Here is a 25,221-nt window from a genome sequence, read left to right as displayed (position 1 = left end):
AACACTAAAATGTTTTGGGGCAATAGGCATTCTTTCTCAGGGTGTCTGGCCTTGAATTCTGGTACAAACTGGTGCCAAGCTTCTTGGGTTTTCATCACCTGTCATTCCTCCCTCCCTATTTCCAATCACACACACAGAGAGATACATACAGAGCTTTACTGCCCATTTATCCCACCATCATCACCCTTTCTGATGCCATCCTCTGATGGCAGGATGCCTGTAAGGCACCAAGCTGTGCCTGGCAGACCTGAAAACAGCTCTTGTGTACTCTGCTCAAAGTAGCCACCTATATCATCTAACTTTCTTAACTAGAGATAATCCTTCTGCATACAAATTTTCTGTCTGCCAACTGAGCTATGGGCATTTCTCTAAAAGACTTGTGGAGGGTGTAAATAAGTGAGTTCCCATGTTTTCTATCATTAAAAGGATTATACAGATTTGCTATTAGGTAACATGGCTCACAACTAGTAGAAAATTCACAGTCAATAGAAAGCAATGGTGTAAAAAATACTGATTGAACAATTCATCTCTCCTTGATTGGTGGCCCCTTCTGTAGTTCTTCAAGAAGTTCATATAGTAAAGTAATATAATTGATCTTAGCCATAGCAGTAGGTGTTATCTACAGATCGCTCAAGCCAGGGAAGAATTTCATGTGAAATTCTGAATTAGTAAAGTGGCCCTGCCAAAACTTTTTAGCATCTGGCTTTCTGTGAGGATCATGGTGAACTAGACATTTCTGAAGGAGATGACATTTGATAAAATACAGCAGCCAAGAGCTGAATGCTGGCTGCCAAAGCCTCTCCAGATATAGGAAATATTATAAAATTACCCATTTGTACTCCATACTGCTGCTCCTCATGAGTAAACTGCAGAAATGAAGGTATTCGCAGTTGATTCATGCATTGAATGATTGTGAGTTAAGGGATTCCATCTAAGCTCACAACCGTAGTATATCCTATATGGACACAAAGTTCAATGAAACCTCATTTATTAATCACTTTGGATTCAATTAATTTATAGCTAAAGAAGGATTTTTTTTGAGCAGCAATAAAAGATTGTATTTGGTGAGTTATCACTTTTTCTGGATTGCAAAGCAATAAAAGAAAAAATGGCTTTAAAGAATGAAGAACTAGCAAAAAAAACTTAATCATGAATTGAATAAGAAAGTTTTAAAAGGTTAAAGGATATCGTTATCTGAAAGATTACTTTTTAGTAAAGTACTTTTGAACCAATTAAGGTAAATTAAATTAGACAAAAGAATGAGATCTTTATGGTAATGCTTCTTTCTTGCTGTTAAACAGTGCAGACAATTGGTGGATTTAAAAAAATGAAAGATAAGTTTGTTAAAATGAATAAGCAAGTATCAGTACGATTATTATGATTATAATAAAATGAATATCAATGTAATGAACATTGTTGTAAACACTTTGATGATCATTTCCTAAAACTATTTGTACCCACACAACATACTGTTTAACCAAAAATGGAATTTTTATATGTTATAAAATAAAAAAACTTTATGCAAGAAAAAAAAAGAAAGATAAACATTGAGATAAGCCAGAGTCTGATGTTGATCATATGTATGGAAACATGAATTATGATCTTGAGTGCAATAGAGATGAAAGTTTTAAAGGCACAGGGACACCTGAATTGTGCTGTTTATTATAACTATGGAATGCCACAAGAGAGTAACGTTTTAAAGGCACTGAAAGACAAAAGATGGGGTGGGGAGTTTGCTTTTCTTTTTCCCTTAATTTGAAATTTATAATGGCAACTATTCAAAGGTGGCAAGAATGGAGGGGAAAGGGAATCAATAGAGCAATCTGCAGAGAGAAAAATTATATCAGATTTGCTGCAGAAATTATTTGATCAAAGAAATAATAAATTAGAAGCAGTTAGTTAGAAAGAGAATTAGACAACCTGGTTCTATTGGAATTGAGATAGAAGGAATTGTGTTGAGATTTAGAGCAATTCTAAAGACTCCTGATGAAGAAAAGATTATTAATGTCTTGACAATATTTTTTGAATTGGAAGAAGGAGGATATAGAGGTAGAAATTGATAATGTATAGAAAAATATGTTCAAGATTTTCAACTACAAGAAATATTCCAATGATTGTTTTGGTACACTTTGCCAAGGCTCAAAGTTGACTCAGCCTTCCATCCTTTCAAAGGTAGGCGAAATGAGGACCCGGTTTGTGGGGGCAATAAGCTGACTTTGTATAAAATATACAAAAGTATGAAGGCTATTGCTTAATGCATTGTAAGCCGCCCTGAGTCTCCGGAGAAGGGCGGCATATAAATTAAAGCAAAAAAAAAATCCATCTTAAAAATAAATATTTTAAAAACAAATATACAAACCTTAGGCAAAAGAGAAAAGAAGAGCCTCCTCAGTGGAGCCATCAAACTATGTATCTGGTTCCCTGGGAGAGCCAAGTCTGATAAGGTAACCAGGCCTTGCGGATTTTTGGGATATCAAAGACATGAGCTAGTCTAATCTCAGGAAGAAGAATGTTCCATTAGGTAAGCACCACAGCAAAAAAGGCATGTCTTTTGGGACACAACAGATGTAGGTCCTTAGTGGGTGATACATGCAGCATACCTTTGCGCTGGATCTAATAGGGTGGGCTAGGCTGATGTAACCAGGAAGAGATGCCCCAGTCCCATGACATGAAGGGCTTTATGGGTAATTCTAAACTTGCAGCCAAATGCTTAATGATTGTTTGAAATTACAATGGACTTCAAAAAAGCTATTTGCAGCACATCCTCGAAGTTGTGACTGCCACATTCCATCCTCCACCATCATGTAACTGCATTTTGGATGTTTGCCATTGGCTTGCATTTGTCACCAGCTGTAGCAACCCACAGACACAAAACCATGATTTGCAAGTTACTTATTAGATTTGTGTGCTGCCCATCTCATCTAGAGGCAACTCTAGAAACTGGCAAAAAATACCCATTCCAAAGAATGGATTTGCTTAACAACCATAGAATTTATTTAAAGGCCACATGACTCACTTAACAATCATGATGACTTGCTTTGTGACCATTGTGAAAACAGTCATGAAATCAAGTCTGCTCATGTGGTGACTCAACATGTGACTTTAACAACTTACAACCAAAATTTCAGGCTCCATTGTGATTGTAAGTTGAGGAATACCTGTAAAAGTTAAAACTAGCCTTGTCCAAAAAAAAAATGGAAAGACCAGCCTCTATTTAAACTAGGCAAAATGACCTAATCTAAGAACAAGAAGCAATGGGTGGAAACTAATCAAGGAGAGAAGCAACGTAGAACTAAGAAGAAATTTTCTCACAGTTAGAACAATTAATCAGTAGGACAACTTGCCTCCAGAAGTTGTGAATGCTCCAACACTGGAAGTTTTTAAGAAGAGATTGAACAACAATTTGTTTGAAGTGGTGTAGGGTTTACTGCCTAAGCAGGAAGGGGGTTGGAGTAGAAGACCTCCAAGATCCCTTCCAACTCTGTTTTTCTGTTCTGTTCTGTTCTGTTCTGTTCTACTCTACTCTAATCTTACAGGATTTCCTCTGTTCTATTCCTAAATTTTTATGTTAATTAACTTGAGTCACATATCTTACTGTATGTTCATTATGAGGAATACTGTTTGATGGGTTTCTGTAACAATATTTGTCTTTACTTTTTCATATAAAATTCCAGTTATTTCAAATTTAGAGTGAAACATATTTTTCATGAAGCATAACTTCCAAGTCAGGTATTTTAGGATTTAAAATACTGTAATTACATCAGGAGATTTCAAACATTACTCTTAGTGTATTATTTTCTACATTTTTTAAAGAAGGGGAGTTAAGTGCTTCATCTAAAGGTACAAATGACTTTTCTCCCAGTGTAATATATAATAGTTCATACCAGCAATTGAGGGTGTTGGAATGATTCTCTTGTATGTATCTAGTGCTGGTGGACTGTTTTATCGGTAGTTGGGAGGTATATTGTATAATTTTTATTATGATGCTGTTGTGTACACTACCCAGAGGCCTGTGATGGGGATACTATAAAAGAATTCTGCTAAAAATAAATATTTTCTTTTCTGGTTCAGTTCAGGTTCAGCAGGCATGGTAAAATTATAGCAGAGGCTTGGCTTAAATTTGAGTGAACAATGAACTTCCATTCCAGAATTAATTTCCATTTGATTTCGCTTGTTGGAGGAAAGAGGAATAAAGATGTGCTTTGTGATTGGCAGGAGGGTTTTTTTAAAACAAAACAAAACAAAGCAAAGGAAATATTTCTATTGCCGTGTCATTTCTCCTGCTAATGCCCTACCCATGCATCAGGGCAGCTTGTATAAATGAACTGACATGTTAAGAATAAAGCGGAAAATGATAAGCATTAAAGAAGTTGGACAATTGCCTCTATGCACATATACACACTGACAACCTGCAACAGAGGTGACTTTTTAGATGTGCTGAATTCCCCTGAATAGGCTTATTGCGTATTATGAATTTCTCCCAGAATTCCACTTGTCATAACCCGCAGGAAGAACACACAGAATAATTTCTTCAAAGGGCACCTTATGCATTTGAATGTCCCCTTTGTATGTCAGTTATTGCAATAAATCAACACAAATTGGCCTTTATTTTGGTTGCCACTTGCTTAGGAAGCATGGGAAATCTGGCTCTCAGTGCCAGATAATAAATAAATAAATAATAAATAAATAAATAAATAAATAAATAAATAAATAAACCAGGAAGGGCTCTCTATTCACACATATTAGCAATCTAGCCCAATTTCCATTTGATGCGAATCAGCCTACAACAACTTACCACGGCCAATTCACCACAGTTAAGTTGCTGCAGCTAACTCACTGCAGCCAATGTAGCGCAGGACAACTCACCATGACCAATTTGCCATGGGACAACTTGCCAATGCCATGGGACAAGAGTTACAGTAATATCAAAGAAATAGTGGAATAGAATCATTAAAGAAAAGATGCCAAAGGAGGGACAAAATGAAATGTGAATGACAAAAAACAAAATGATTTTTTAAAATGATTTTAAATAATTAAATTGAATTGTTGAATTGTCCTGCAGCAAGTTGTCATATGGTGAGTTCGCCATGTTGAGTTGTCCCAGAGTGAGTTGGCTATGGTGAGTTGACCATGGTGAACTGGCTGTGACAAGTTGATCATGGTAAATTGGCCACAGTCAGTTGACTGTGGCGAGTTGTCCCATTCCGATCAGACTATTGTTATAACGCTACACAAAGAAAATGAACTTGATCCTACAACTATTAGTTTACTAAACATGATTTAAACAAACTCTATATCAGATCTTTAACTCTAAAACCAGTGGTTTGGGTACAAAATAATAATACTGTTGCTGAAGAGTAGGCTGGATATAGAGGGGAATGATCAACATTAGATCATTATTTGGTTCTCCATTGTTCTGCACCCAAGGTTTTCTTTTGGCAACATTTGTTGATTTTAAATCCTTTGACCTAATACCAAGGGAGAGACTGTGGGGGCACTCCGAGACATTCTGCTAAAAGTTATCAATAAACTATTGGAAAACCAAAATTTTGCTTTTTGTCCGACATTCTCATATAATTCACAAATGGCAAATATTAGGGACACAAACTGTGCAGGTGGGCATCTACAAATACCTTGACGTGTAATTCCATGCTTCCCTATTCTGGAATGCTTTTTTTTTTTAACCAGATGAGTGTCACATAGAGTATTTCTACTGGTATCATAACAATTTGCCGCTAAAGGAGCCCATTATATCCCTGCAGCTTGCAAACTAAGGCAGTCCCCTCAGCTTCTTTACAGCTCCCAAATTTGCTCTTCTTCAAAGTTTCATATTCTTGAAATAATTCAAAATAAATTGCTTCCACAATCTATCAAAATGCTATCTTATAAGTAGAGATTTGTTGGATGCTAGAGCACGATTTCTTTCTATTACCTTTTGATTAAAGTTAACCCTACTTTCCATATACTGTACAGTATGTGATCCCATATATATTTAGAGGTAATTTTTTATCTTTAAAAAGCCATTGATAAAATTAATTTAGTTGGCTTCTTTATGAAAAGTGGGCTCATTTGGTTTTGATAATGCTAGAACTGCCCTCAAAAGATGAATTTGATATGTAGATCTTCAAACAAATTTAAGCAAGATGTCCCATTCCATTATTTATCAGATTCTCCCAAAGGAATTCACTCCAGCCAGTTATTTATCATACATCATGATTCTGAAATTTCGTAAGCTCTTCACTTTAGCCAGGTTGGATGCATTGCCCTTAGCAGTCCTTTTGGGGTGTATTAAGAGAACTCCCATGTCTCTTCAATTATGTTCATGTGATGATGGCTCAGTAGAAACTCTAAGCCATATGCTACTATGCTGTGTCCTATATAAGAACATGAAACAGACCTTCATTTATACAATTTTGTCCAGGCAGGTAGTATGATTTCTACTTATTGTTGTTTCTTTTGGACAAGGACTCAATAATATGCTCCCAGGTTGCCAGGTTTTAAACCACCATCTATACTATAAATTGCACCATTATTTAACTGTGGAATTCTTGATTTAGCACTGATGATATTATCTGGTTTGGTAATGAAGCATCTACAAGCAAAGAACCAGACTCAGAGAGTACCAAGGATTTCACAATTCAACCCTGAGCTACAGATATTCTCTTTTGTTGGAGCCACATATAGTCATCAACAGTGGTGGGTTGCCCCCGGTTCGGACCAATTCACAAGAACCGGTAGTAAAACTGGCAGGAGGCTCTGCCCACTGCCTCGGATATCTTCATAGGTGATCTGCACATGTGCAGAAGCTTGGCGGACATTCGAGCGAAGCAAGCGCATGTACACGATCTGTCGCGAACCAGTAGTAAAAGTAAGTAGAACCTACCCGTGCATCAAATCCTTCAGAAAGCATGAAAAAGGGAGAAACATCCATATATGTAGGCAAGCCACTACCAAGGAGCACCTATTCTTTCTGCATGAATGCCTATAACACCGTGTCCTGCCTGCCAATTTCAGATACAAACCTCCAGTAAGCTGCACAACCAAGACCAAAGGAGCTGATAAACTCCAGGATGCAGAGAGGCCCACACACAGCCAGTTCATCTTACCAGGGTTCAGCTGAATTTTTTTGTTCCCCATCCAGGGAAATTCCAGGCAGCACCAAAGAGTATCCACAGCATCGCTCATTTTACCCGGATGGAGATATATAACTGATATTATCCACATACTGATGATATCTCGCCCCACGGTGATGGATGATCTCACCCAGTGTTTCCATGTAGATGTTAAAAATGAGTGGAGTAAATACCAAGCCCTGAGCCACACCACAATGCAGGGGCTGTGAGCTGGACCTCTCACTCCCTATCAACATCGATTGGGACCATTCTTAAAAGAAAGAGTTGAACCAGCACAAAACTGTGCCACCCACCTCCAACTGCCTAAATCAGTTCAAAGGGATACCACAGTCGATGATATAGAAAGCTGCCAAGATATACAAACATACACAAACCCATGTCAGTTACTTTATAAGTTTCTCATTCTTTTGCTATGTAAACAGCCTTTTAATGCCATACATGAAACTTGAATTATCTCAGAGAAAGGTGTGCCCCATGTAGAGGTGTTTGAACACTTCCCAATATAGCTATCTTCTCATTCTATGAATTCATTTTGTTCTCGCTTGGCTTAAACAAACTGTGACTGAATCGAGACCTCCTGGCTTAAAGATGAGGGCGGGGTGGGATTAGGGAGTGAAAAATCATTCACATGCATGAACAGAAATGACATTTTAAGATCACACATTCTGATAGTGCTAGCACATTTGCCCAACCAGAGAACAAGAGACAAACGCCTTGGCATCTCAAACCAGTCAAAGCTGAGAACACAATTCACACACAAGCAGTCAGGGTTCCTAAGAATCTAAATGTTATCCCCTGAATAAACAAGAACTAGGACAGAGGCCAAGGAAATGTGACTAGCCATCAGAGACACCAGGGACAAAGATACAACTACGAAAGTCTTTCTTTCCTATCTCAGGCCTGGGATCAGAAAGGCAGAAGCTAAACACAGCATAAAATTGTCCCACCTAAAATGAGTCAGATTCCGGTTAACAAAGATGCCACGTATTCTTAGGATCATATGGCTCTTATTTTAAATGCGGAGCCTAATTTCAGAATCTTGCAAGTCCAAAGCGTAGCACAGACACAGGTATGAACATAGAACCCTATTGAGCTTTTCAGTTGAAATGATTAGCATTTAACAGACTCCCACTGCTTCTCACAGAGTAGGTACTGCCTTTCAGTAACATAAAGAATTTTTTTAAAAAACCTGTTTCACAGAATAACATTGCCTAGTTATTCTTGGTGTGTGTCTAGTTTAATAAAAGAAGGACTAGGGGTGTCATGATAGCAGAGTTCCGATATCTCAGGGGCTGCCACAAAAAAGAGGGAGTCAAGCTGTTCTCCAAAGCACCTGAGGGTAGAACAAGAAGCAATGGGTGGAAACTAATCAAGGAGAGAAGCAACCTGGAACTAAGGAGAAATTTCCTGACAGTGAGAACAATTAATCAGTGGAACCACTTGCCTCCAGAAGTTGTGAATGCTCCAACACTGGAAGTTTTTAAGAAGAATTTGGACAACCATTTGTCTGAAATGGTATAGGGTTTACTGCCTAAGGAGGGGTTTGGACTAGAACACCTCCAAGGTCCCTTCAAACTCTGTTATTCTATTTTATTCTATTCTATTTACTTTTAAATAAATCAGCATAATAGATTATGTGTCTCAATTGGATTTCTTGATAGAATTGTGATTTGATGAAACAATATTCTCTAGGCTTGAAGACCATAAGTTAGCATCAGTGCTCATTTTTCTTAAACATCCTGTCCCATTTAAATTACTATATTTTTTTTTAATGATTGTAAATATTGGAACATTTTGACATTCTGCAAAGCAAAGGTCCAACTTTCAACAATATGTTGAAATATATGTATGAATATGTACTCAGGATCCCTTGCACACAGACTAACCTCATAAACCTAAGAAATGTCTTCATACAAGTATAAATATATACAGTATATACACAGTCTTCTTAGTCCAAAAAAATGACAAGCAGGGAAGATAAGGAGACGATGACAAATAGCCTTAGAATAAGATGTGCGGTGACTGAGGTTTTAGAATTTTGCAACCCCGCCCCCACAAAAAATCAGGCTCTTAAAATTCTAACTATGCCTACCTAGCCCAAAAGATTGCAGAATATGCTCTGGGTATGTCACAGAATAAAACAGATCAAGACAAACAGCTTGGTAAAAATGCAAAACAAATGTGAGGTTGTCAAATACCTGGTATGCTGATAAGCAGAATATAAGGACAATAATTCTTTTCCACTGTTGCTCACTAACACCAGGATTATTAAGGTAACCTGCTTTTCATGTTTGGAGCAAATTAGGACCTTGGACAGCTCCATCAGAATACAAATTTGGCTTCTCCATATAATACCGTTTCCCCCAAAACAAGACATCCCCTGACAATAAGGCCAATCAGGCTTTTGAATGCATGGCAATAAGGCCAAGCACTTATTTCAGGGTTCAAAAAAACATAAGACAGGGTCTTATTTTCGGGGAAACACAGTAGTTATACAGTAATAGTTATATTTCATATCTCAATTTATCCACAACATACCCTGAACATGTTTTCAGTATCAGGGTTACTTTATACATCTTCCTTTCCCCTTCCCTCCTCTCCCTCTTTTAAAATATAATTATTTGGTATCATAATGGGACTGGCAAATACTTGTATGTGCTTCTATACATTTATCGTCTGTTTTAGTATACCTTTGACACTAAATGCATTTATTTAACCTGCAGAGAGTAATATATATGGTCCTTTCAAATTAGAATCAGAGCAAGCATAAAGCAGATGCCCAGCAAAAACATATCAAATATATCTTGGTGCATACTGAAATTAGGCAAACCGTTAGTTGTATTGTATGCTTGTCTCGTAAACATGAATGCAGTATGTCCTTTCATATATGAATAGAAGCATGAGCACAGAGATTCTGGACACCAGTATGTGTGCAACTGTATAATCTGCTATGATTCCATTATACTGGAAGTGTACTATCACAATTTCTTAAGCAATATAACCTGGAATATAGGTTAAATATAAAGGTTTCTCATCCAGTCCTCCTCGCTTTCTTTTTATGTATCTTGGGTCTCTGATTCTCTGCCCCTTTATCTCTTCTGAAACACAGACTGTCCCCCTTTTAATTCACCTCAGAATTAAATTGCTTAAACTATCTTAATTCCAATCAGCTACTGATCAGAGCTTAGCATATAAAAATACAGTAAAGGATAAGTATAAAATCAGAATTGGCCTAGGACTTGGACTTCTGAAGAAATTTGCTTTGACATCATCTGGATTGGATGGGACAATCTTGTCCTCAAATCTGAATTGCTTCCCTGACTTAAAACTGAGGAGGGGTGGGGAGAGAGAGAGAGAGAGAGAGAGAGTTTATTTTGGTCAGTGAGCTGCTTAAAACAAGATATAACAAAATCCAGCCATGGAGGTCTAACACACTTAGATATAAATAAAATAATGAAGCACTACACTCTATTGAGTATGGTATGTGTCAAAACATAGACTAGTAAAGCATACTTAGGTTGCTCTTATAACTGATTCTGATTTTATTCCCCATTCAGAACTTCATTCTTACCCACTGATGTTGAAATGCCCTAAATGTCTCTCTGATCAATTGCTGATGTTTGATCCTCATCAGACACTGATCAAACATTCCTGCTGATTATAAAATGTTGGCATAATGAATTCAACTACTCCACATTAAAAACACATGAGTGATTATTTCCTATCCTCTTCTCCTGCCTCTTTTCCCTGGGCTTGAACAGGATATTCAGCCCATTATCTTCAAGTTTATTCTTAGACAGCTGGAATAAGCTGCATTTGTCACTAATACTACCTGAATACAGAGAGTCAAGTATGGCTTCTCTGACAATCCAAGAAAATTAAGCTGGCAAAGGCAGATTAGCCACACAGATGTATTTTTTTAAATTCCCTATGTCTGGTCAGAAGAGAAAGAAAGCTAGGGAGATTCCTTAACCAAGGCCCAGTTCACAATGAAATCATGTTTATTCTTCAAGGTGTTGAGTATAAAAGACCTGTGGGATAATTTTTCAGTCCTCTCCTTTAGGGGAATAAAATTTACAATCCAACACGTAACTCAGAAACAAACCCATTGCTTCAGATTCTGGAGGAATTTTTTTTTTTTAAAGAATTATCTCTTGTAGACACCATTACCAGGAGAATCAAGATGGAACTCTGCCGGGGGCACAAAGAGGAGGGATAGCAATAGCAATAGCACTTAGACTTATATACTGCTTTACAGTCCTTTACAGCAGGGGTCTCCAACCTTGGCAACTTTAAGACATGTGGACTTGAACTCCCAGAATTCCTTAGCCAGCTTTGCTAAGGAAAGCTTTGCTGGCTGAGGAACTCTGGGAGTTGAAGTCCACAAGTCTTAAAGTTGCCAAGATTGGAGAGCCCTGCTATACAGCTCTTTCTAAGTGGTTTACAGAGTCAGCATATTGCCTCCAACAAACTGGATCCTCATTTTACCGACCTCCAAAGGATGGAAGGTTGAGTCAACCTTGAGCCTGGTGAGATCCAAATGGCCAAATTGCAGGCAGCTGCCAGTCAGCAGAAATAGCCTGCAGTACTCTGTTCTAACCACTGTGCCACCAGGGCTCAGGAATGCAAAATGTTTGGATGGATTCCTGTCATTGTGTCTAAAAACTATATATACTCTAAACTATAAATCACTGTGCAGAATTCAGGTTGATGAAAAATTATTCAAATTCACAGAGCTAGACGTGGAAAGTGAGGATTAATCAGACCAGATCTGAAGTCATCTAGAAGAGGGGGGGTCAAACTGAAGGACCAGGAGCCAGAGCCAGAGCTGGAGCCGGAGCCAGCCCGCGGGGTGCTTAAAACTGGCCCACGGAGCTGACCTGAAAATAGCACGTGCGGTCCCCCCTATTAGCTAATAGGTAGCCCTATTTTGGCTACCAGAGGCACCGCAGGCCAGTCTTTTGCTAACCCCACCCCACCCCATTTTGGCCGGCAAGGTGCCACAGGAGGCGTCTGTTCCATCTCCCCCCACCCCACCCCACCCCGGCCTGGCCCGTGGAGGAAAACCACAATGCTGATCCAGCCCTCGAAAAATCCACCCCTGATCTAAAACAATCTGAATGCTATATCCTTTAACTGAACTTGATGTTATGGACAGTCATGGCATCAGTTAAATTATTTTTTATTCTTTATTCTTTCTTTCTTTCTTTCTTTCTTTCATTTGTATCCTGCCTCTATTGTTTTACAAACAATTCAAAGCAGTGAACATATGCAACATACCTTCCTCCTCCTGTGTTTTCCCCACAACCACCACCCTGTGATGTGAGTTGGGCTGAAAGAGAGTGACTGGCTCAAAATCATCCAGTTGGCTTTCATGGCAAAGGTGAGACTAGAGCTCATAGTATCCCACTTTCTAGCCTGGTACCCTAACCACTAGACCAAACTGGCTCTCTAATTATACTTTATTTAATATATTTCGATATCCCTTCCTATGCCAAAGTGTAATGAAGCAATTAAAATATCAGTAAAATATTTAAACAATATATTATATAAATATAAAACATTAGCCAATTAAAATATATTCATTGAAAAAATGGAGTGGAAGCATCTTCTCCTATACTGGAAAAGCCTGGGTAATGAGATGGTCTTCAAAAGATGCCTACAAGGTTTTCTCTTTAGTGGCTCCTGAAAGTCAGAGGCGAGAGCATTCCATAGGGGAGATGTCATCACAGAGAAGGCCAATCCGCAACAGATACCAGATATGTAACAGGATTACTCCTGATTATCTCAGGGAATCACTGGGTCTTTTACAGTGAATAGGATCTATCTAGGGCCTAACATGTGATGACCCAAACCTTGAACTTGGCCTGATAGTTATTTGATGGCCAGTATAGACACCTCAAGGGATGCGGTGGCTCAGTGGCTAAGACACTGAGCTTGTCGATCGAAAGGTTGGCAGTTCAGTGGTTTGAATCCCTAGTGCCGTGTAACGGGGTGAGCTCCCGTTACTTGTCCCAGCTTCTGCCAACCTAGTAATTTGAAAGCACATAAAAAATGCAAGTAGAAAAATAGAAACCACCTTTGGTGGGAAGATAACAGCGTTCTGTGCACCTTTGGCATTTAGTCATGCCGGCCACATGACCACAGAGACATCTTCAGACAGCACTGGCTCTTCGGCTTTGAAACAGAGATGAGCACCGCCCCCTAGAGTCGGGAACAACTAGCACATATGTGCGAGGGGAACCTTTAATTTTACCTTTTTTATAGTCACTTCAATTAAAGTTTGACATATTGATTACATGCCATCAATTCATTGCTAACTCTTAGCAACTAGATAAATTTTCTCCACAATGATCAGTCCCTAATCATTATGTGTTTTCAATGGATATGTCTTTATGACAACATCTTTATGGGAAACTTTTCCATTTCACTTCCATACCTGTCTTAGAATTTATCCTCTACTATTATGATGTCACTCTGACCTATCCATGAGCTAGGACATCACTATGACAACCTAGTTCCTATATTCTGTACTGATAGAATTTCTTCCATCACTTTGAGGCTGCAGGACTGGTATCTAAGTGTTCAGTCATATCTTGGTATGGTGAGAATATAAAAAGTCCCATTACAATGAGCCACCACAAAAAACCTGGTAGCCCTGGTCCTGCAGGACACAGGCCTAGTTCAAGGGCTGCTGCCTCAACTTCCAAATCAAGCCCATCACATAAGTACAAGGACTATGCTGCTGTTGTGATCGATACAGGTACTGGCTACACCAAGAGTGGTCTTGCTGGAGATGAAAAGCCAAGATCCATTGTGCCAAGTATTGTGGGAGTACCCAGGTTCAGGACGAAGGAAAGTCCATTGTACTACATTGGAAAGAACATTCCACAACGGCGTGCAGAGGTGAGCACACATTTGGTAATGACTCATGGCGTGGTCACTGATTGGGATGCTCTAGAGATGCTGTGGCACCATATATTTTACACTGAACTCAGTGTATGCCCTGAAGAGCTGGCTGTGCTGGTTACAGATGCTCCTATGTCTCCAACTACCAACCGTGAAAAGATGGCTGAACTGTTGTTTGAGAACTTTGACGTTCCAGCCATGTTTGTTGCTCATCAGTCACTTTTGTCAGTTTATTCATATGGACGCACTGGTGGGCTGGTGATTGGTTCTGGCTATGGAACTTCCTACACTGCTCCTGTCCATGATGGATATATCTTGCCACATGCTACCTATCGCCTGGACATAGCAGGCAATGCTCTGACAGAATATTTGGCCAAGATTATGGGAGAATCTGGGAACCCTTTTCAAAAGGAAGAAATGGAAGTGGTGTGCCAGATCAAGGAGAAGTGCTGTTACGTCCCTGAAGAGTATGAGGCTGAGCTAAATGCAGATGAGAAAAAATATCTCATGGACTACACTCTTCCTGACAGACAGGTCATTTCCATTGGCAGTGAACGCTTTCGCTGTCCAGAAGTCCTCTTCAATCCTACCATGCTAGGCTACCCAGAAGTCGGACTTCATGTCCAAGCACTAAACAGTGTTAATAAATGTAAGCCAGAAAGACAGGCAGACCTGCTTTCCAATGTCCTACTGGCTGGTGGCACCACCATGCTCCGTGGCTTCTCTGAAAGAATTAAGAAGGAACTGCAAAACATGGAGCCCAAGAGCAAAGTGGGCATCTTAGCTTCTCCCAACCGCAGCTTCTCTGCCTGGCTGGGTGGCTCCATTGTAGCTTCACTCAATGCTTTCCAAAATGTGTGGATCAATCGACAGGCCTACGATGAGAAGGGACCTTTCATTGTCCATCGCCACTGTTTCTGACCAAGGGGATGAGCCAGACAGCTGAGACAGGCTGAGCAAAGATGAGGGTTCAAGGGGCATCTCCTCAACAACATGCTGCTTTTGACTACACAGCTTCTGAGTCTGTCTTATCATTACTTCTGGAAATGGGTATGAACAGGGGAATCGCGCTCAGAGCTATCAGTTCATTTGCTTGTGACTAAGTGTAAAGGCATTGTAATTAACATACATCAGAAAGCACTGGACTGGAAAAGCCTGCATCAGGAATTTGTTAAAATCCCTTTCAAGTACAAGAAAACTTCAATAGACTAACATACAGTTATGTACACTACTGATGATTAGAGATAAAACCTTTCCATTCTAGAAGGCATGATTTTTTTACATACATTAATGTAAAAAAGGTGTCAGATACAATACATACCACGCTTACATTTTCTCATACAGATAATTGAACCCGGTAAGGAAATAAAACTCTCATCACCCATTCTGCACATTGGCTATATTACTAAAGCTTAGCATGTTGCACTGATACACCAGAATTGGAGAAAAAGAGATGAAAATAAAGGACTATTTAAATTATGTGGCTGTTGCTTATAAATACTATAATTAGTGAATACTGTACTGTCACTCCTAATAAATGCTACTGCTAGATACAGGATCTCATTCTGAGAATATGAGCCTATGGCATACATATGGAACTGCCCAGAGTCATAAGTTAATAAATAATACCAGTAAGGGAAACTGAGATTGAAATTTGTGCTATTATCAAGGGACAATAATAAAGAAGTAGCAAATAGGTACCATCTGTTGATAATGAGGGCATTCCTCCTCTATCAGCAGGTCACTGGGTTTGGTGCCCGACAGTGCAAGAAAGTAGCTTGTCCAAAGTCTTTTTCTTACATAGCTCATGTATGAACATAGATATCTCCTTTGTCTTCTCCCCTTAAGCAACACTACAGCTGAGATATATTTATAATTATCTCACAGCTACAGAGTGTAGGAGCCTCAGTCTAGCTCTCTGCCCAGAAGCATGTTTTTAGAGTGGGGAGCAGAGATTGATGATGTAGTCTCTTCTCTCATGTCTCCGGAGCCAATGTGCCAGGAACTTTAGAGATGGTCTTACTCCCCAAAGACCTGTGGATTCATTCTGCATCTTTTGCCCTGTCTCCATGACAATCTATGTAATTACCACTGGCGGACTATTTGTTGCCATGGCAAATTTAAATGCATACTGATCTTTGTGTGTTACACTCTGAGTCATTGGCTAAGCTGCTAGTCACCCAGCTGGGTCTGAGCATAATGTTGCTTGTTTAGCTCCACAAGAAAGGAACCAAACAGCTGGGGCTGATCAGGAAGGATTGCTCTACTGAAGGAACATTAAGGGTCTTAAGACATCTTAGGATCTTGAACCTTAAATGAGACCATCTATCAGTGAATAAATTGTCTTCTCCCTATTATTCCCAACATAAACATTCCTAACATTGCTGGCAGTTTAAAACAACCTGTGGACTCGTTCTTTGTAATCTGAGCAGTTTTGACCTAAAGGTGGGTAGCCTCTTTTTGACTTATGGCTCTATGAATGAGCATCAGAAAAAAGCAGCTGTTTAAACCTGACTAGATCACTGCAGGCCTCCAATACACAGGGAAGAAAAACAGCAGGAATGATGTCATGGTGGGAAGAAAAAAATATTCAAGAGCTAAAGCTGTTCCATACATCATTCCCCCCTCCCTTTTTGGAAATAGTTTAGGATTCTCAAACAAAACCCAATTCCTTTTAGGAAGCTTTTAAAAATTCTGCAATAATCCATTTAATATATGCACACATACCAACATATATGGAACAAATATACACTTATTTATCTACTTATTGTCCTGTTGCCTGCATAATACAGGTATACCTGATATGGGCCACTTCTATATAACCTAAGAAAAGTTCTATGCCCCATGAAATAAGCAAAGAAAAATAGCCATAGTTTTCTTAGCATTGAATGTGAGATGTTAAGGCTGTGTTCTAGGTAATAAGAGTAATATGTAAAGCAAACGGATCAACTATTTGGGCAAACTCTGGATGCAGAATGGGACAACTCACCACAGCTAACCTGTTGTGGCCAATTTGCTGTGGCCAACTTGCCAGGGCCAACTTACTGAGGAACAACTCTCTACGGGACAAAGTGCCGCAGGATTCACTTACCGATACTTTATTTTGTTGACCACGTTTTCATCATCTTATTTCTTGTATCAAAGGAAACAATTTATGAAACAGACTTCAATGGATAATTAGAACTGCAGAAAAAACAATTGGTACCAAGCTACCTTTCATTGAGGACCTGTATGCTGCATGAGTCAGAAAGAAGGCTGTGAAAATATCTACAGACCCCTCACATCCTGGACATAAATTGTTTCAACTTCTACCCTCAAAACTACGTGATAGGGTTCTGCGCACCAGAACAACAAGACACAAGGACAGTTTTTTCCTGAATGCCATCAGTCTGCTAAACAACTAATTCCCACAACACTGTCAAATCAATTACTAAGACTGTATTACTATTCTTCTTCTCCTCCTTACTAGTACCTATCTCTTCCCACTTATGGCTATATCCATGTTGCTTGTATCTTTACAACTTATATTATTTTTATTGTTTCCTAGTATGATTTGATTACTTATTAGTATCCTATGACTATCATTAAATATTGTATCTTATGATTCTTGATGAGTATATTTTATTTTTTTTTATGTACACTGAGAGCACATGCACCAAAGACAAATTCCTTGTGTGTCCAATCACACTTGACCAATAAAGAATTCTATTCTATTTTTTAAAAAAATCATTCCTATGGCTGCCAACTTTTGTAATGGTTTGATGAATAATAAAAGGAACTAATCCCGTCTTGAATTGTCCTGTGGAGAGTTGTTCTGTGGCAATTTGGTCATGGCAAGTTGTCCCGTGGTGAGTAGGCCATGGCGAGTTGGCTGCAGCAAGTTGGCAGTGGCAAATTGGCCACGTTGAGTTCTCCTCGATCTCTCTGCATGGGCATTCTGAGAAAAAGCATAGACCGGAAAAAATGAATGTGTTGGTAGTACTTCAGTAATACTTTCTGCCAGGCACTCTTTCAGGCAATCACAAAAGGTGTCTGGAGATTGGAAGAGCACAACCCAGGCTTAAGTTCAGCTGAATCCCATCAATGCATAAGCAATAGCTCTCTATAATCACTTTAACTCTATCAATTAGACATGTTGTAAATATTGAGCCATGTCTGCCTCCTGCTGATTAATTGGGAGTTATACTTGAGGTTACAACACAGTGCAAAGATTAATAACTGTGTATCTTGCTGTTTTCAGGCTGTATGATTAAACTCTTGATTCAAAGCTGAATCTACAGTGCTGTGCTAATTCCCTCAGGCTTACACAGCAGTTAATTACAGACAGAGGTGGTCGGCATTTAGTATGATCATAGCTCTTGCTTTGGAAGTGCAGCCCCTCTCAGCCTTGGCTGGAATGCACCCAACCATTTCGCCTTTCTATTGTGGCACAGGTTTGGCTATGTAGCCACACTATCAAGGTCACTGTTGAACTGGTCAGTAGCTAGAGAATTTCATTAGAAGCTTGAGAAATCTGTTTCTTCTCATGTCCCAGGTCTCGGTTTTGCTGCAAGACTTTATAAAGTTGGTCTTTGCAGTCAGAAATATCATGAAGTTTCCAAATGGGCCATGACAGTAGTCTGGTCTCCTTTGATCTGACTACCAGAGCAATCCCTATTACCAGCTGTACTTCAAATCCCACTTCCTGTCATGCTGATTGTATTGTCCAAGCACAAAGCAAAAAGATCCAGAGTTGGACAATTCACTTTAGAATCCAGATGTTAGCATAGATGCCTTTGATTTCCATTCCATTTAACTCAAGACAATTCCACATATGTATGTAGTTAATTCATCCAAAGTAGAAAATTGCTGGTGTGCTATCTTCTAAGAGCAAAGGGCAGCACATTAAAACAAATATTGTTATGCCTTTGGGCTGTTTCTGGAAATCCTTAAATGGGTATTATTTTGTACTGGTTTTTGCAACTTCCCAGAGCTCACATCTGCATCACTTTTTGAAGGAGTTTCCATGTGTCTTTCTCATTATATCCAATTTCTTCTCAATAGAAGAAACCTTAAATAATCACTGGATTATTCAAAATCTTGACACATTTTGCATTTTAAATAGATACTAAAATAAATCATATATTTAATCCTCAATGTACACTAATAACATTTATTGTGCTTCTGTTTCTCAAAGGAAGAAAAATAGACTTCCTCACATCAGATTCAACTCTTGCTAACTACATGAATATATTCCTGTAGGGTTTTTTGGCAAAATGATGAACTGGTTTGACATTATTTTTCCAGGAGATGATAGATGATAGATGATAGACAATAGACGATTGTTGTGGCCCGTCAGCGGCCTGTGCAGTTAGTAGCTGATTCCGACAGTGAGGAGGCTGGTGTGGTGCTGCGCCAGCAGCCTGTGCAGCTGGCGCTTGAGTCAGACAATAAGGAGGCTGGAGAAGATGTGGTGCCAGAGGCAGAGATTCAGCCAGGTGTGATGCCAGAGGCGGAGATTCAGCCAGGGCCTTCAGAACCTCCAGAAGCTCCCATAAGTGAAGAGGAAGAAGAGAAGGAGCCTCTTCTCGATGCATGAGTGTGCAGAGCTATTAAAAGGCAGGAGTGGCTCCTCAGGAGGAGGTCTCCTCAAGACTAAGGCTTGGGGCTAATTGGCCACTCCCCTAGCCTATTTAAGGAAGGACGACGACTGATGCAATTTGCAGGAAACAACTTCATTCATATTCCTTCGCGTCTTGATTCCAGAAACATTTGATTCAGCTCTTGTTTTTCTCTTGTCAGTTTTCCTGCAAATTGCTTCTGGGCATTCTGCCAACCACAGTCAGATTACAGTTATCTGAAATACTGTACCTCAGAATTGAGTTATTATTCTTTGGATTCTTGTTGGCTGTTAATGAAGTTAAATTAACAGCCCTTGTTCAGAAAAGACTGATTTAAACTGTACTTGTGTTCGAACAGCTACTAAGAAAGCATTAGTAGTCTTTAATTAGTAAACTAAGGTTTGTACGGACTTCGTGTGTGCTGCGTTCTTTGGGTCTGTAGCTGGGGCAGAACAATGGTAGACGATAGACGATAGACGATAGACGTGATAGATGATAGATAGATAGATAGATAGATAGATAGATAGATAGATAGATAGATATAGATTTTAACTCTGTTGTCTACAGCCCTGGGGTGTCTAGTGTCATCTATCCAATTTCTAAAGCTCTGAATCTGCTTAATATTTCTATGGTCAATCTTTATGAAGTGATAGATAATTTTATATAACTTAGATCTCCCTGGAAAAAACTTCAAATTTAATATTTCAGAAAAAAGAAGTAGTTTCCATTAAAATATGCCTGTGTTTTGTACATGACCCAGAGGATGACACTGTTGCATCCCTGGTCCCAAAATAATGGACTTGGCTAGGCAATCTCCCACTTAGACAATTTGCATAAATATCCCAGAAAGAACTGAAGTCCTGTCAGAAGCTGAGGTAGTAAGTTCCAATGCAGAAGATATTAGGTATTATATAGGAAGTGAGCCACTGATAGGATATCTGTTCAGAAATATGGCCTATCTTCTTGACAAAGTCTCATATTCCCTCTCAAATAGCTTTTCAAAATATATATATAAGTCTTTGTCTAAAAACCAGAGTCTAATCCTAACCCTAAGAGTCCAATTTCTTCTCCAGAAAAGTCAGGGCTTGTACTTACATCTCCCCAAAATAAGCTGCATGTTTGACTTATCTGTAATCTTGGAGGTTTTTCAATGTCCTTTCTATATCTTTCATAGTCAGTAGCAAATTAAGCTTTGTTCACATGTAACTAATCTACTATTAATGCATTATGGTTCACTGAAGTAACTGAACTGCCTGGATTCAATCAGTGCACTGAATCATAAGCTACCAACCACACCAACAGTATTCTCACAACAGAATGAGCTGTAAACTACCCAATTACAGTTTAGACTAGTGTTTTGCGCAACCCCAACTCTTCTTCTACATGATCTGCAGCTATTTGGTTCATATTCCCTGTTCATCTCTATAGAAATTAAAGTTTTGCAGGGATTCATTTGATCAGACAAGATAAGATATCATTAAAGACAGTTTTTAACTCCATAGAGTTCCAGGTTCATTATCATACCCTTCAGTCATTATAACTGGAAATGATGAGATCTATACTCCAATAGTTCATGTGGAGCAGGTTAGAGAAAAACTGGCTTATTTTATTTATCAAATTTATATGCTGCCCAATTGCTAATGATGCTGGGAAGCTCACAACCATCTCAGAAAACAAGCAAATAAATAAAACAATTTAAAAGGAAGAAGAAAAAGATAAAAGATTGGAAGAACGGTTTAGGATCTAGTAACCCATAGGTTAAAAAAATAAACATATGAAATGAGAGTTGATATTATAAAATGGCAATGAAAGAAAGTTGAGATGAGCAGCAAAAAATGGACATGGAGAATGAAAAAGGATGTGGCCCAGGGGTGAAATGCTACCGGTTCGGACTGCTTCACCCGAACCAGTAGTAAAAAAATGCTAAAAAAAGTTTTTAAAAAGTCCCATTGATCACGCAGCACAGCTGATTGTCACACAGCTGATCATTGGAACTTTTTTTTTTTTTTTACTTTTTAAGCATTTTTTTTTTTACTGCTGGAACCGTAGTAAAAAAATGCTAAAAAAAGTTTTAAAAAAGTTCCGTTGACCATGCGGCACAGCTGATTGTCGCACAACTGATCGTTGGAACTTTTTTTTTTTTTTTTACTTTTTAAGCATTTTTTTACTGCCAGAACCGGTAGTAAAAAAATGCTTTAAAAAGTAAAAAAAAAAAAGTTCCAACGATCAGCTGTGCAACAATCAGCTGTGCAGTGCAATTTATATTCACTAGACAGCAGGAAATCCTGCTTTCTAGCAAATCTAAATTGCGTGGCACAGCTGTTCACCCCCCCACACACTGTTCTACTTACCTTTGCAGGTTCAGAAAAGGCTTCTTAGCGCCTGCAGTGCGCATGCGCGCAAAGCATGCAGGCACGCACAAAGTGAACCAGTAGTAGACTTCAGAGCATTTCACCCCTGATGTGGGCCATCATCATCCTAGTTAGATTTGCAGATCTTACTTATTGCTACCCATCTTACCTTGGATGGTTGAAATACTAAGGTAATTGCTACTTAAGATGACCTGTTATCCAAAGCAGAACATCCAGTTTCAGCCACAGTTTTGTTCCATACAATATCAACCTTGTGAACTCACTTAACAAATGTCTCACTTAACAACAGAAATTTTGGGCTCAGTTGTGGCCATAAGTCCAGGATTACCTGTTCTCCATAACCGGGCACAGGACATCTCTGTGATGAAATCCTTTTTAGCAGAGTTTAAATATCTCCTACAAACATTGACAGGATTGAGGTTTAAAATAATACAGGTAGTCCTCGACAATTAAGCCCAACATTTATGTTATTAAGTGAGAATTTGTTAGAATACTGTGTGTGTATAGCAAAATCGCCTTGCAGTCTTGTTTGACATAACCATTATTAATCTGAAACTCAATGAACAGTTATTTATGTAACTTATTGAATTTTAATTTCATTATTTATTTATTTAAGTTTGCAAGTTTAGTTTCATTTTGTTTATGAATATATAAATTCATTGCTTATGTATATTGTTTCATTATTGTTTATGTACTAATGTGTATTATTGTTTTTATTATCTTTTACAGAAGTACCTGTCTTCTTTTTAATATATTTACAAGTATGTTTGAATGTAATTAATAAATGTACAGTTATGACGTTATTGATTTATCTGTCCATGTGTAAGTGAGGCCCATAATAGTCTTGTTCCAGCACTTAATAATTCTCTCGGTGGCCCTGTAATTATGGTTGTGCCATGTAGGATCAATGTTCAATTTAACAATCTTTGTCCAACCCAGTACTATATGTTATACAGTATTATAAATATACAATATGTATTTTACATCATTGCTACATCGAAATTAGTATTGAAAGCTTTAAGCACATTTGTGACTTGCAATTAGGAAAGCTCGTCAGATTTATTTAGTATCTGTTTTATACAGACAAGTATAACCCATTGTATCTGATTGGAATAAGGAAGTGTGGGCTAAGTTCTACCATAAAAGAAATTGCTTTCTGAAAGCATATTAATGCTGTTTAAATATGTAGAAAAGAAGCAAGCTCTGCACATTAGTTGAGGCTGTAATTAGTTAGAGATGTAATCCAAGTATTCTGGAGGCTGCTAAACCACCAAGTGTAATTAATAATGGAGGCTGTGGTCATTCTGCGCATGCAGGAACCATGAAGGATCTACCAAAGTGATGTTTGTATGCACTGAGTTCAGCTCACGGTTGATCACTATCAATCCATGCTTATAAGTCAGTGCACGATAACTAGTATAGGGTCTACTGTGTTTGAAATCATTCCCATATCTAGAAAGACTATGAGAAGATTCATATGACCTTTCTCCAAGTTATTTCAAATGCAAGCATCTCAGCCAAAACAAAAACAAAAACCCAACATGGTCTGAAGTCCCAGGCAAGCTCTGTCAGCAGGGATTCAAACTAGGAACCTTTGGGCACTAAGTCCTCCTCAAAAGCAGGTCTGCTGTCCTGCAGCCTTCCCATTTACCAGCTTAGGACTTGTTTGCTTGCTTCCAGCATCCAAGAAAAAGGAAGCAGTTTCTCTTCCTATGCATCTCCTATGCATAGCTACTGTCAAGCCAAATAAACCACGCTGATGATAACCCAAAGGGCAGGTGCTGGAGAAGTCAGGATAGGGTAAATTTCATTAAGTCCAACAAAATAAGCAGATTCAAGTGGGCAAGCATGGTAATTTCAAATGAGAAAATCATGACAGTCGTAGGCATCCAGTTCTGGGAAAGAACAGATCATTGAAAGGTCATCATTGCTGATGACCTTTCCACATTGCTCATCAACTTAATCTGTTTTAACATAGTGCTTCTCCCAGATTATCTGATATCCCACAACTTTAGAAGTATCAGGACTCTGTTGGCTACTGCAGGGGAAATGTATGCAAGATCTTTCTGGCTTAAAAAGAAGGAATTCTCCGTAGGCTGTGATTTGGGGCAAGGAGGGAGGGTGTTTAATACTTTCACCTTTATAGCTAGATGTTTTCCTTTTCTTCCGTAGGTGAAAATGCACCATTGGGAAGAAGCAGCGTGTGGAATAGAAAAAGAACCTCATAATTAGTCTCTATTGCTTGCTACTCTTCGCCACTCTCATACAGAAATGGTGAGAAGAAGGAACTATCAAAGAACTTCCAGAACTCAGACTCCGGTTTGCAAAAGTCCTTTATAACTGGATCATAACTGAAGCAGTTAGCATTGCTGAATGAGTTTCAAAAGTTATTCTTGCTATTCAGTGTTATGAGGAGGTAGAACTTTTACCTCCCTGAAAGGACATTAGATAAAAATCTCAGGTTCAATCAAAACCATTTTACATGAATGCAGGCAAATATATGTCTCCCCAAATAATGTTGCAGGATCCAATCTGAGTTGGTCGCTGGGACCAGAGATTTTATTTCCAAGCATTTGGACTTCTGCTGGAGCCACTCAGGGAACTTCTCAGTCTCCAGGGTGTGTGCAGGGGGATGTTCTATGCATAGTATTTATGTGGTGCATGGTTGTATGTGGCTTTTAGCTGTTGATTGGGGTGTTTATGGCCAGCTATTAAGTTGTTGATGGTTGTTTCCTTGTGCTGCTTTGCTGTCAGTTCCTAAGTACCTGGTAAAATGGTGGCAAAATCAGCACTCCTATTGATTGACATGTGTCTTGTTTCCTAGGCTTCAATAATTTTTCTGGCTATTTTTGTCCCTGCTCAGCCAACAATCTTAGTAGCTATGAAATTGAATGCATGTCCTTGTTCATTGCAATGTGAGGCTATCAATGAGTTGCCTAACCACTTACTCATCTTTTTGTAATTTGGTGGTTAGCTTCCTGCCCTTCTGTCCTACATAATCACAGGGGCAACTCATGCAGGGAATCCAGTAAATTACATTAGGAGTTTCTTCCACCTCCAATCAATCTTTGTACTGCATGATTTAATACTACGTATAGAATAGCCCAGTGCACATAAAGCTCCTTGTGATTTATCTAACAGCCCGTTTTTAATTCCTTACATTTGGCACTGAGCCAGCAAGCAAGCCAGAGCACCATATGCATATGC

At 38.8% G+C, this 25,221-nt stretch overlaps 1 pseudogene across 1 annotated transcript; it reads left to right on the top strand.

The window, feature by feature from the left end:
- Window positions 1-13,645: 13,645 nt before the first annotated feature.
- Window positions 13,646-15,521, top strand: LOC117679214 (actin, cytoplasmic pseudogene; annotated as a pseudogene). Its single transcript, XR_015732618.1, has one exon. The product of XR_015732618.1 is annotated as an actin, cytoplasmic pseudogene (transcript).
- The last annotated feature ends 9,700 nt before the right edge of the window (window positions 15,522-25,221 follow it).

This window comes from Pantherophis guttatus, chromosome 2, assembly GCF_059756535.1.
Source record: "Pantherophis guttatus breed Tessera chromosome 2, ASM5975653v1, whole genome shotgun sequence".
Classification (NCBI taxonomy): Eukaryota; Metazoa; Chordata; class Lepidosauria; order Squamata; family Colubridae; genus Pantherophis; species Pantherophis guttatus.
The sequence above is the reverse complement of the archived record's forward strand: the minus strand, read 5'-3'. Positions and strand labels throughout refer to the sequence as shown.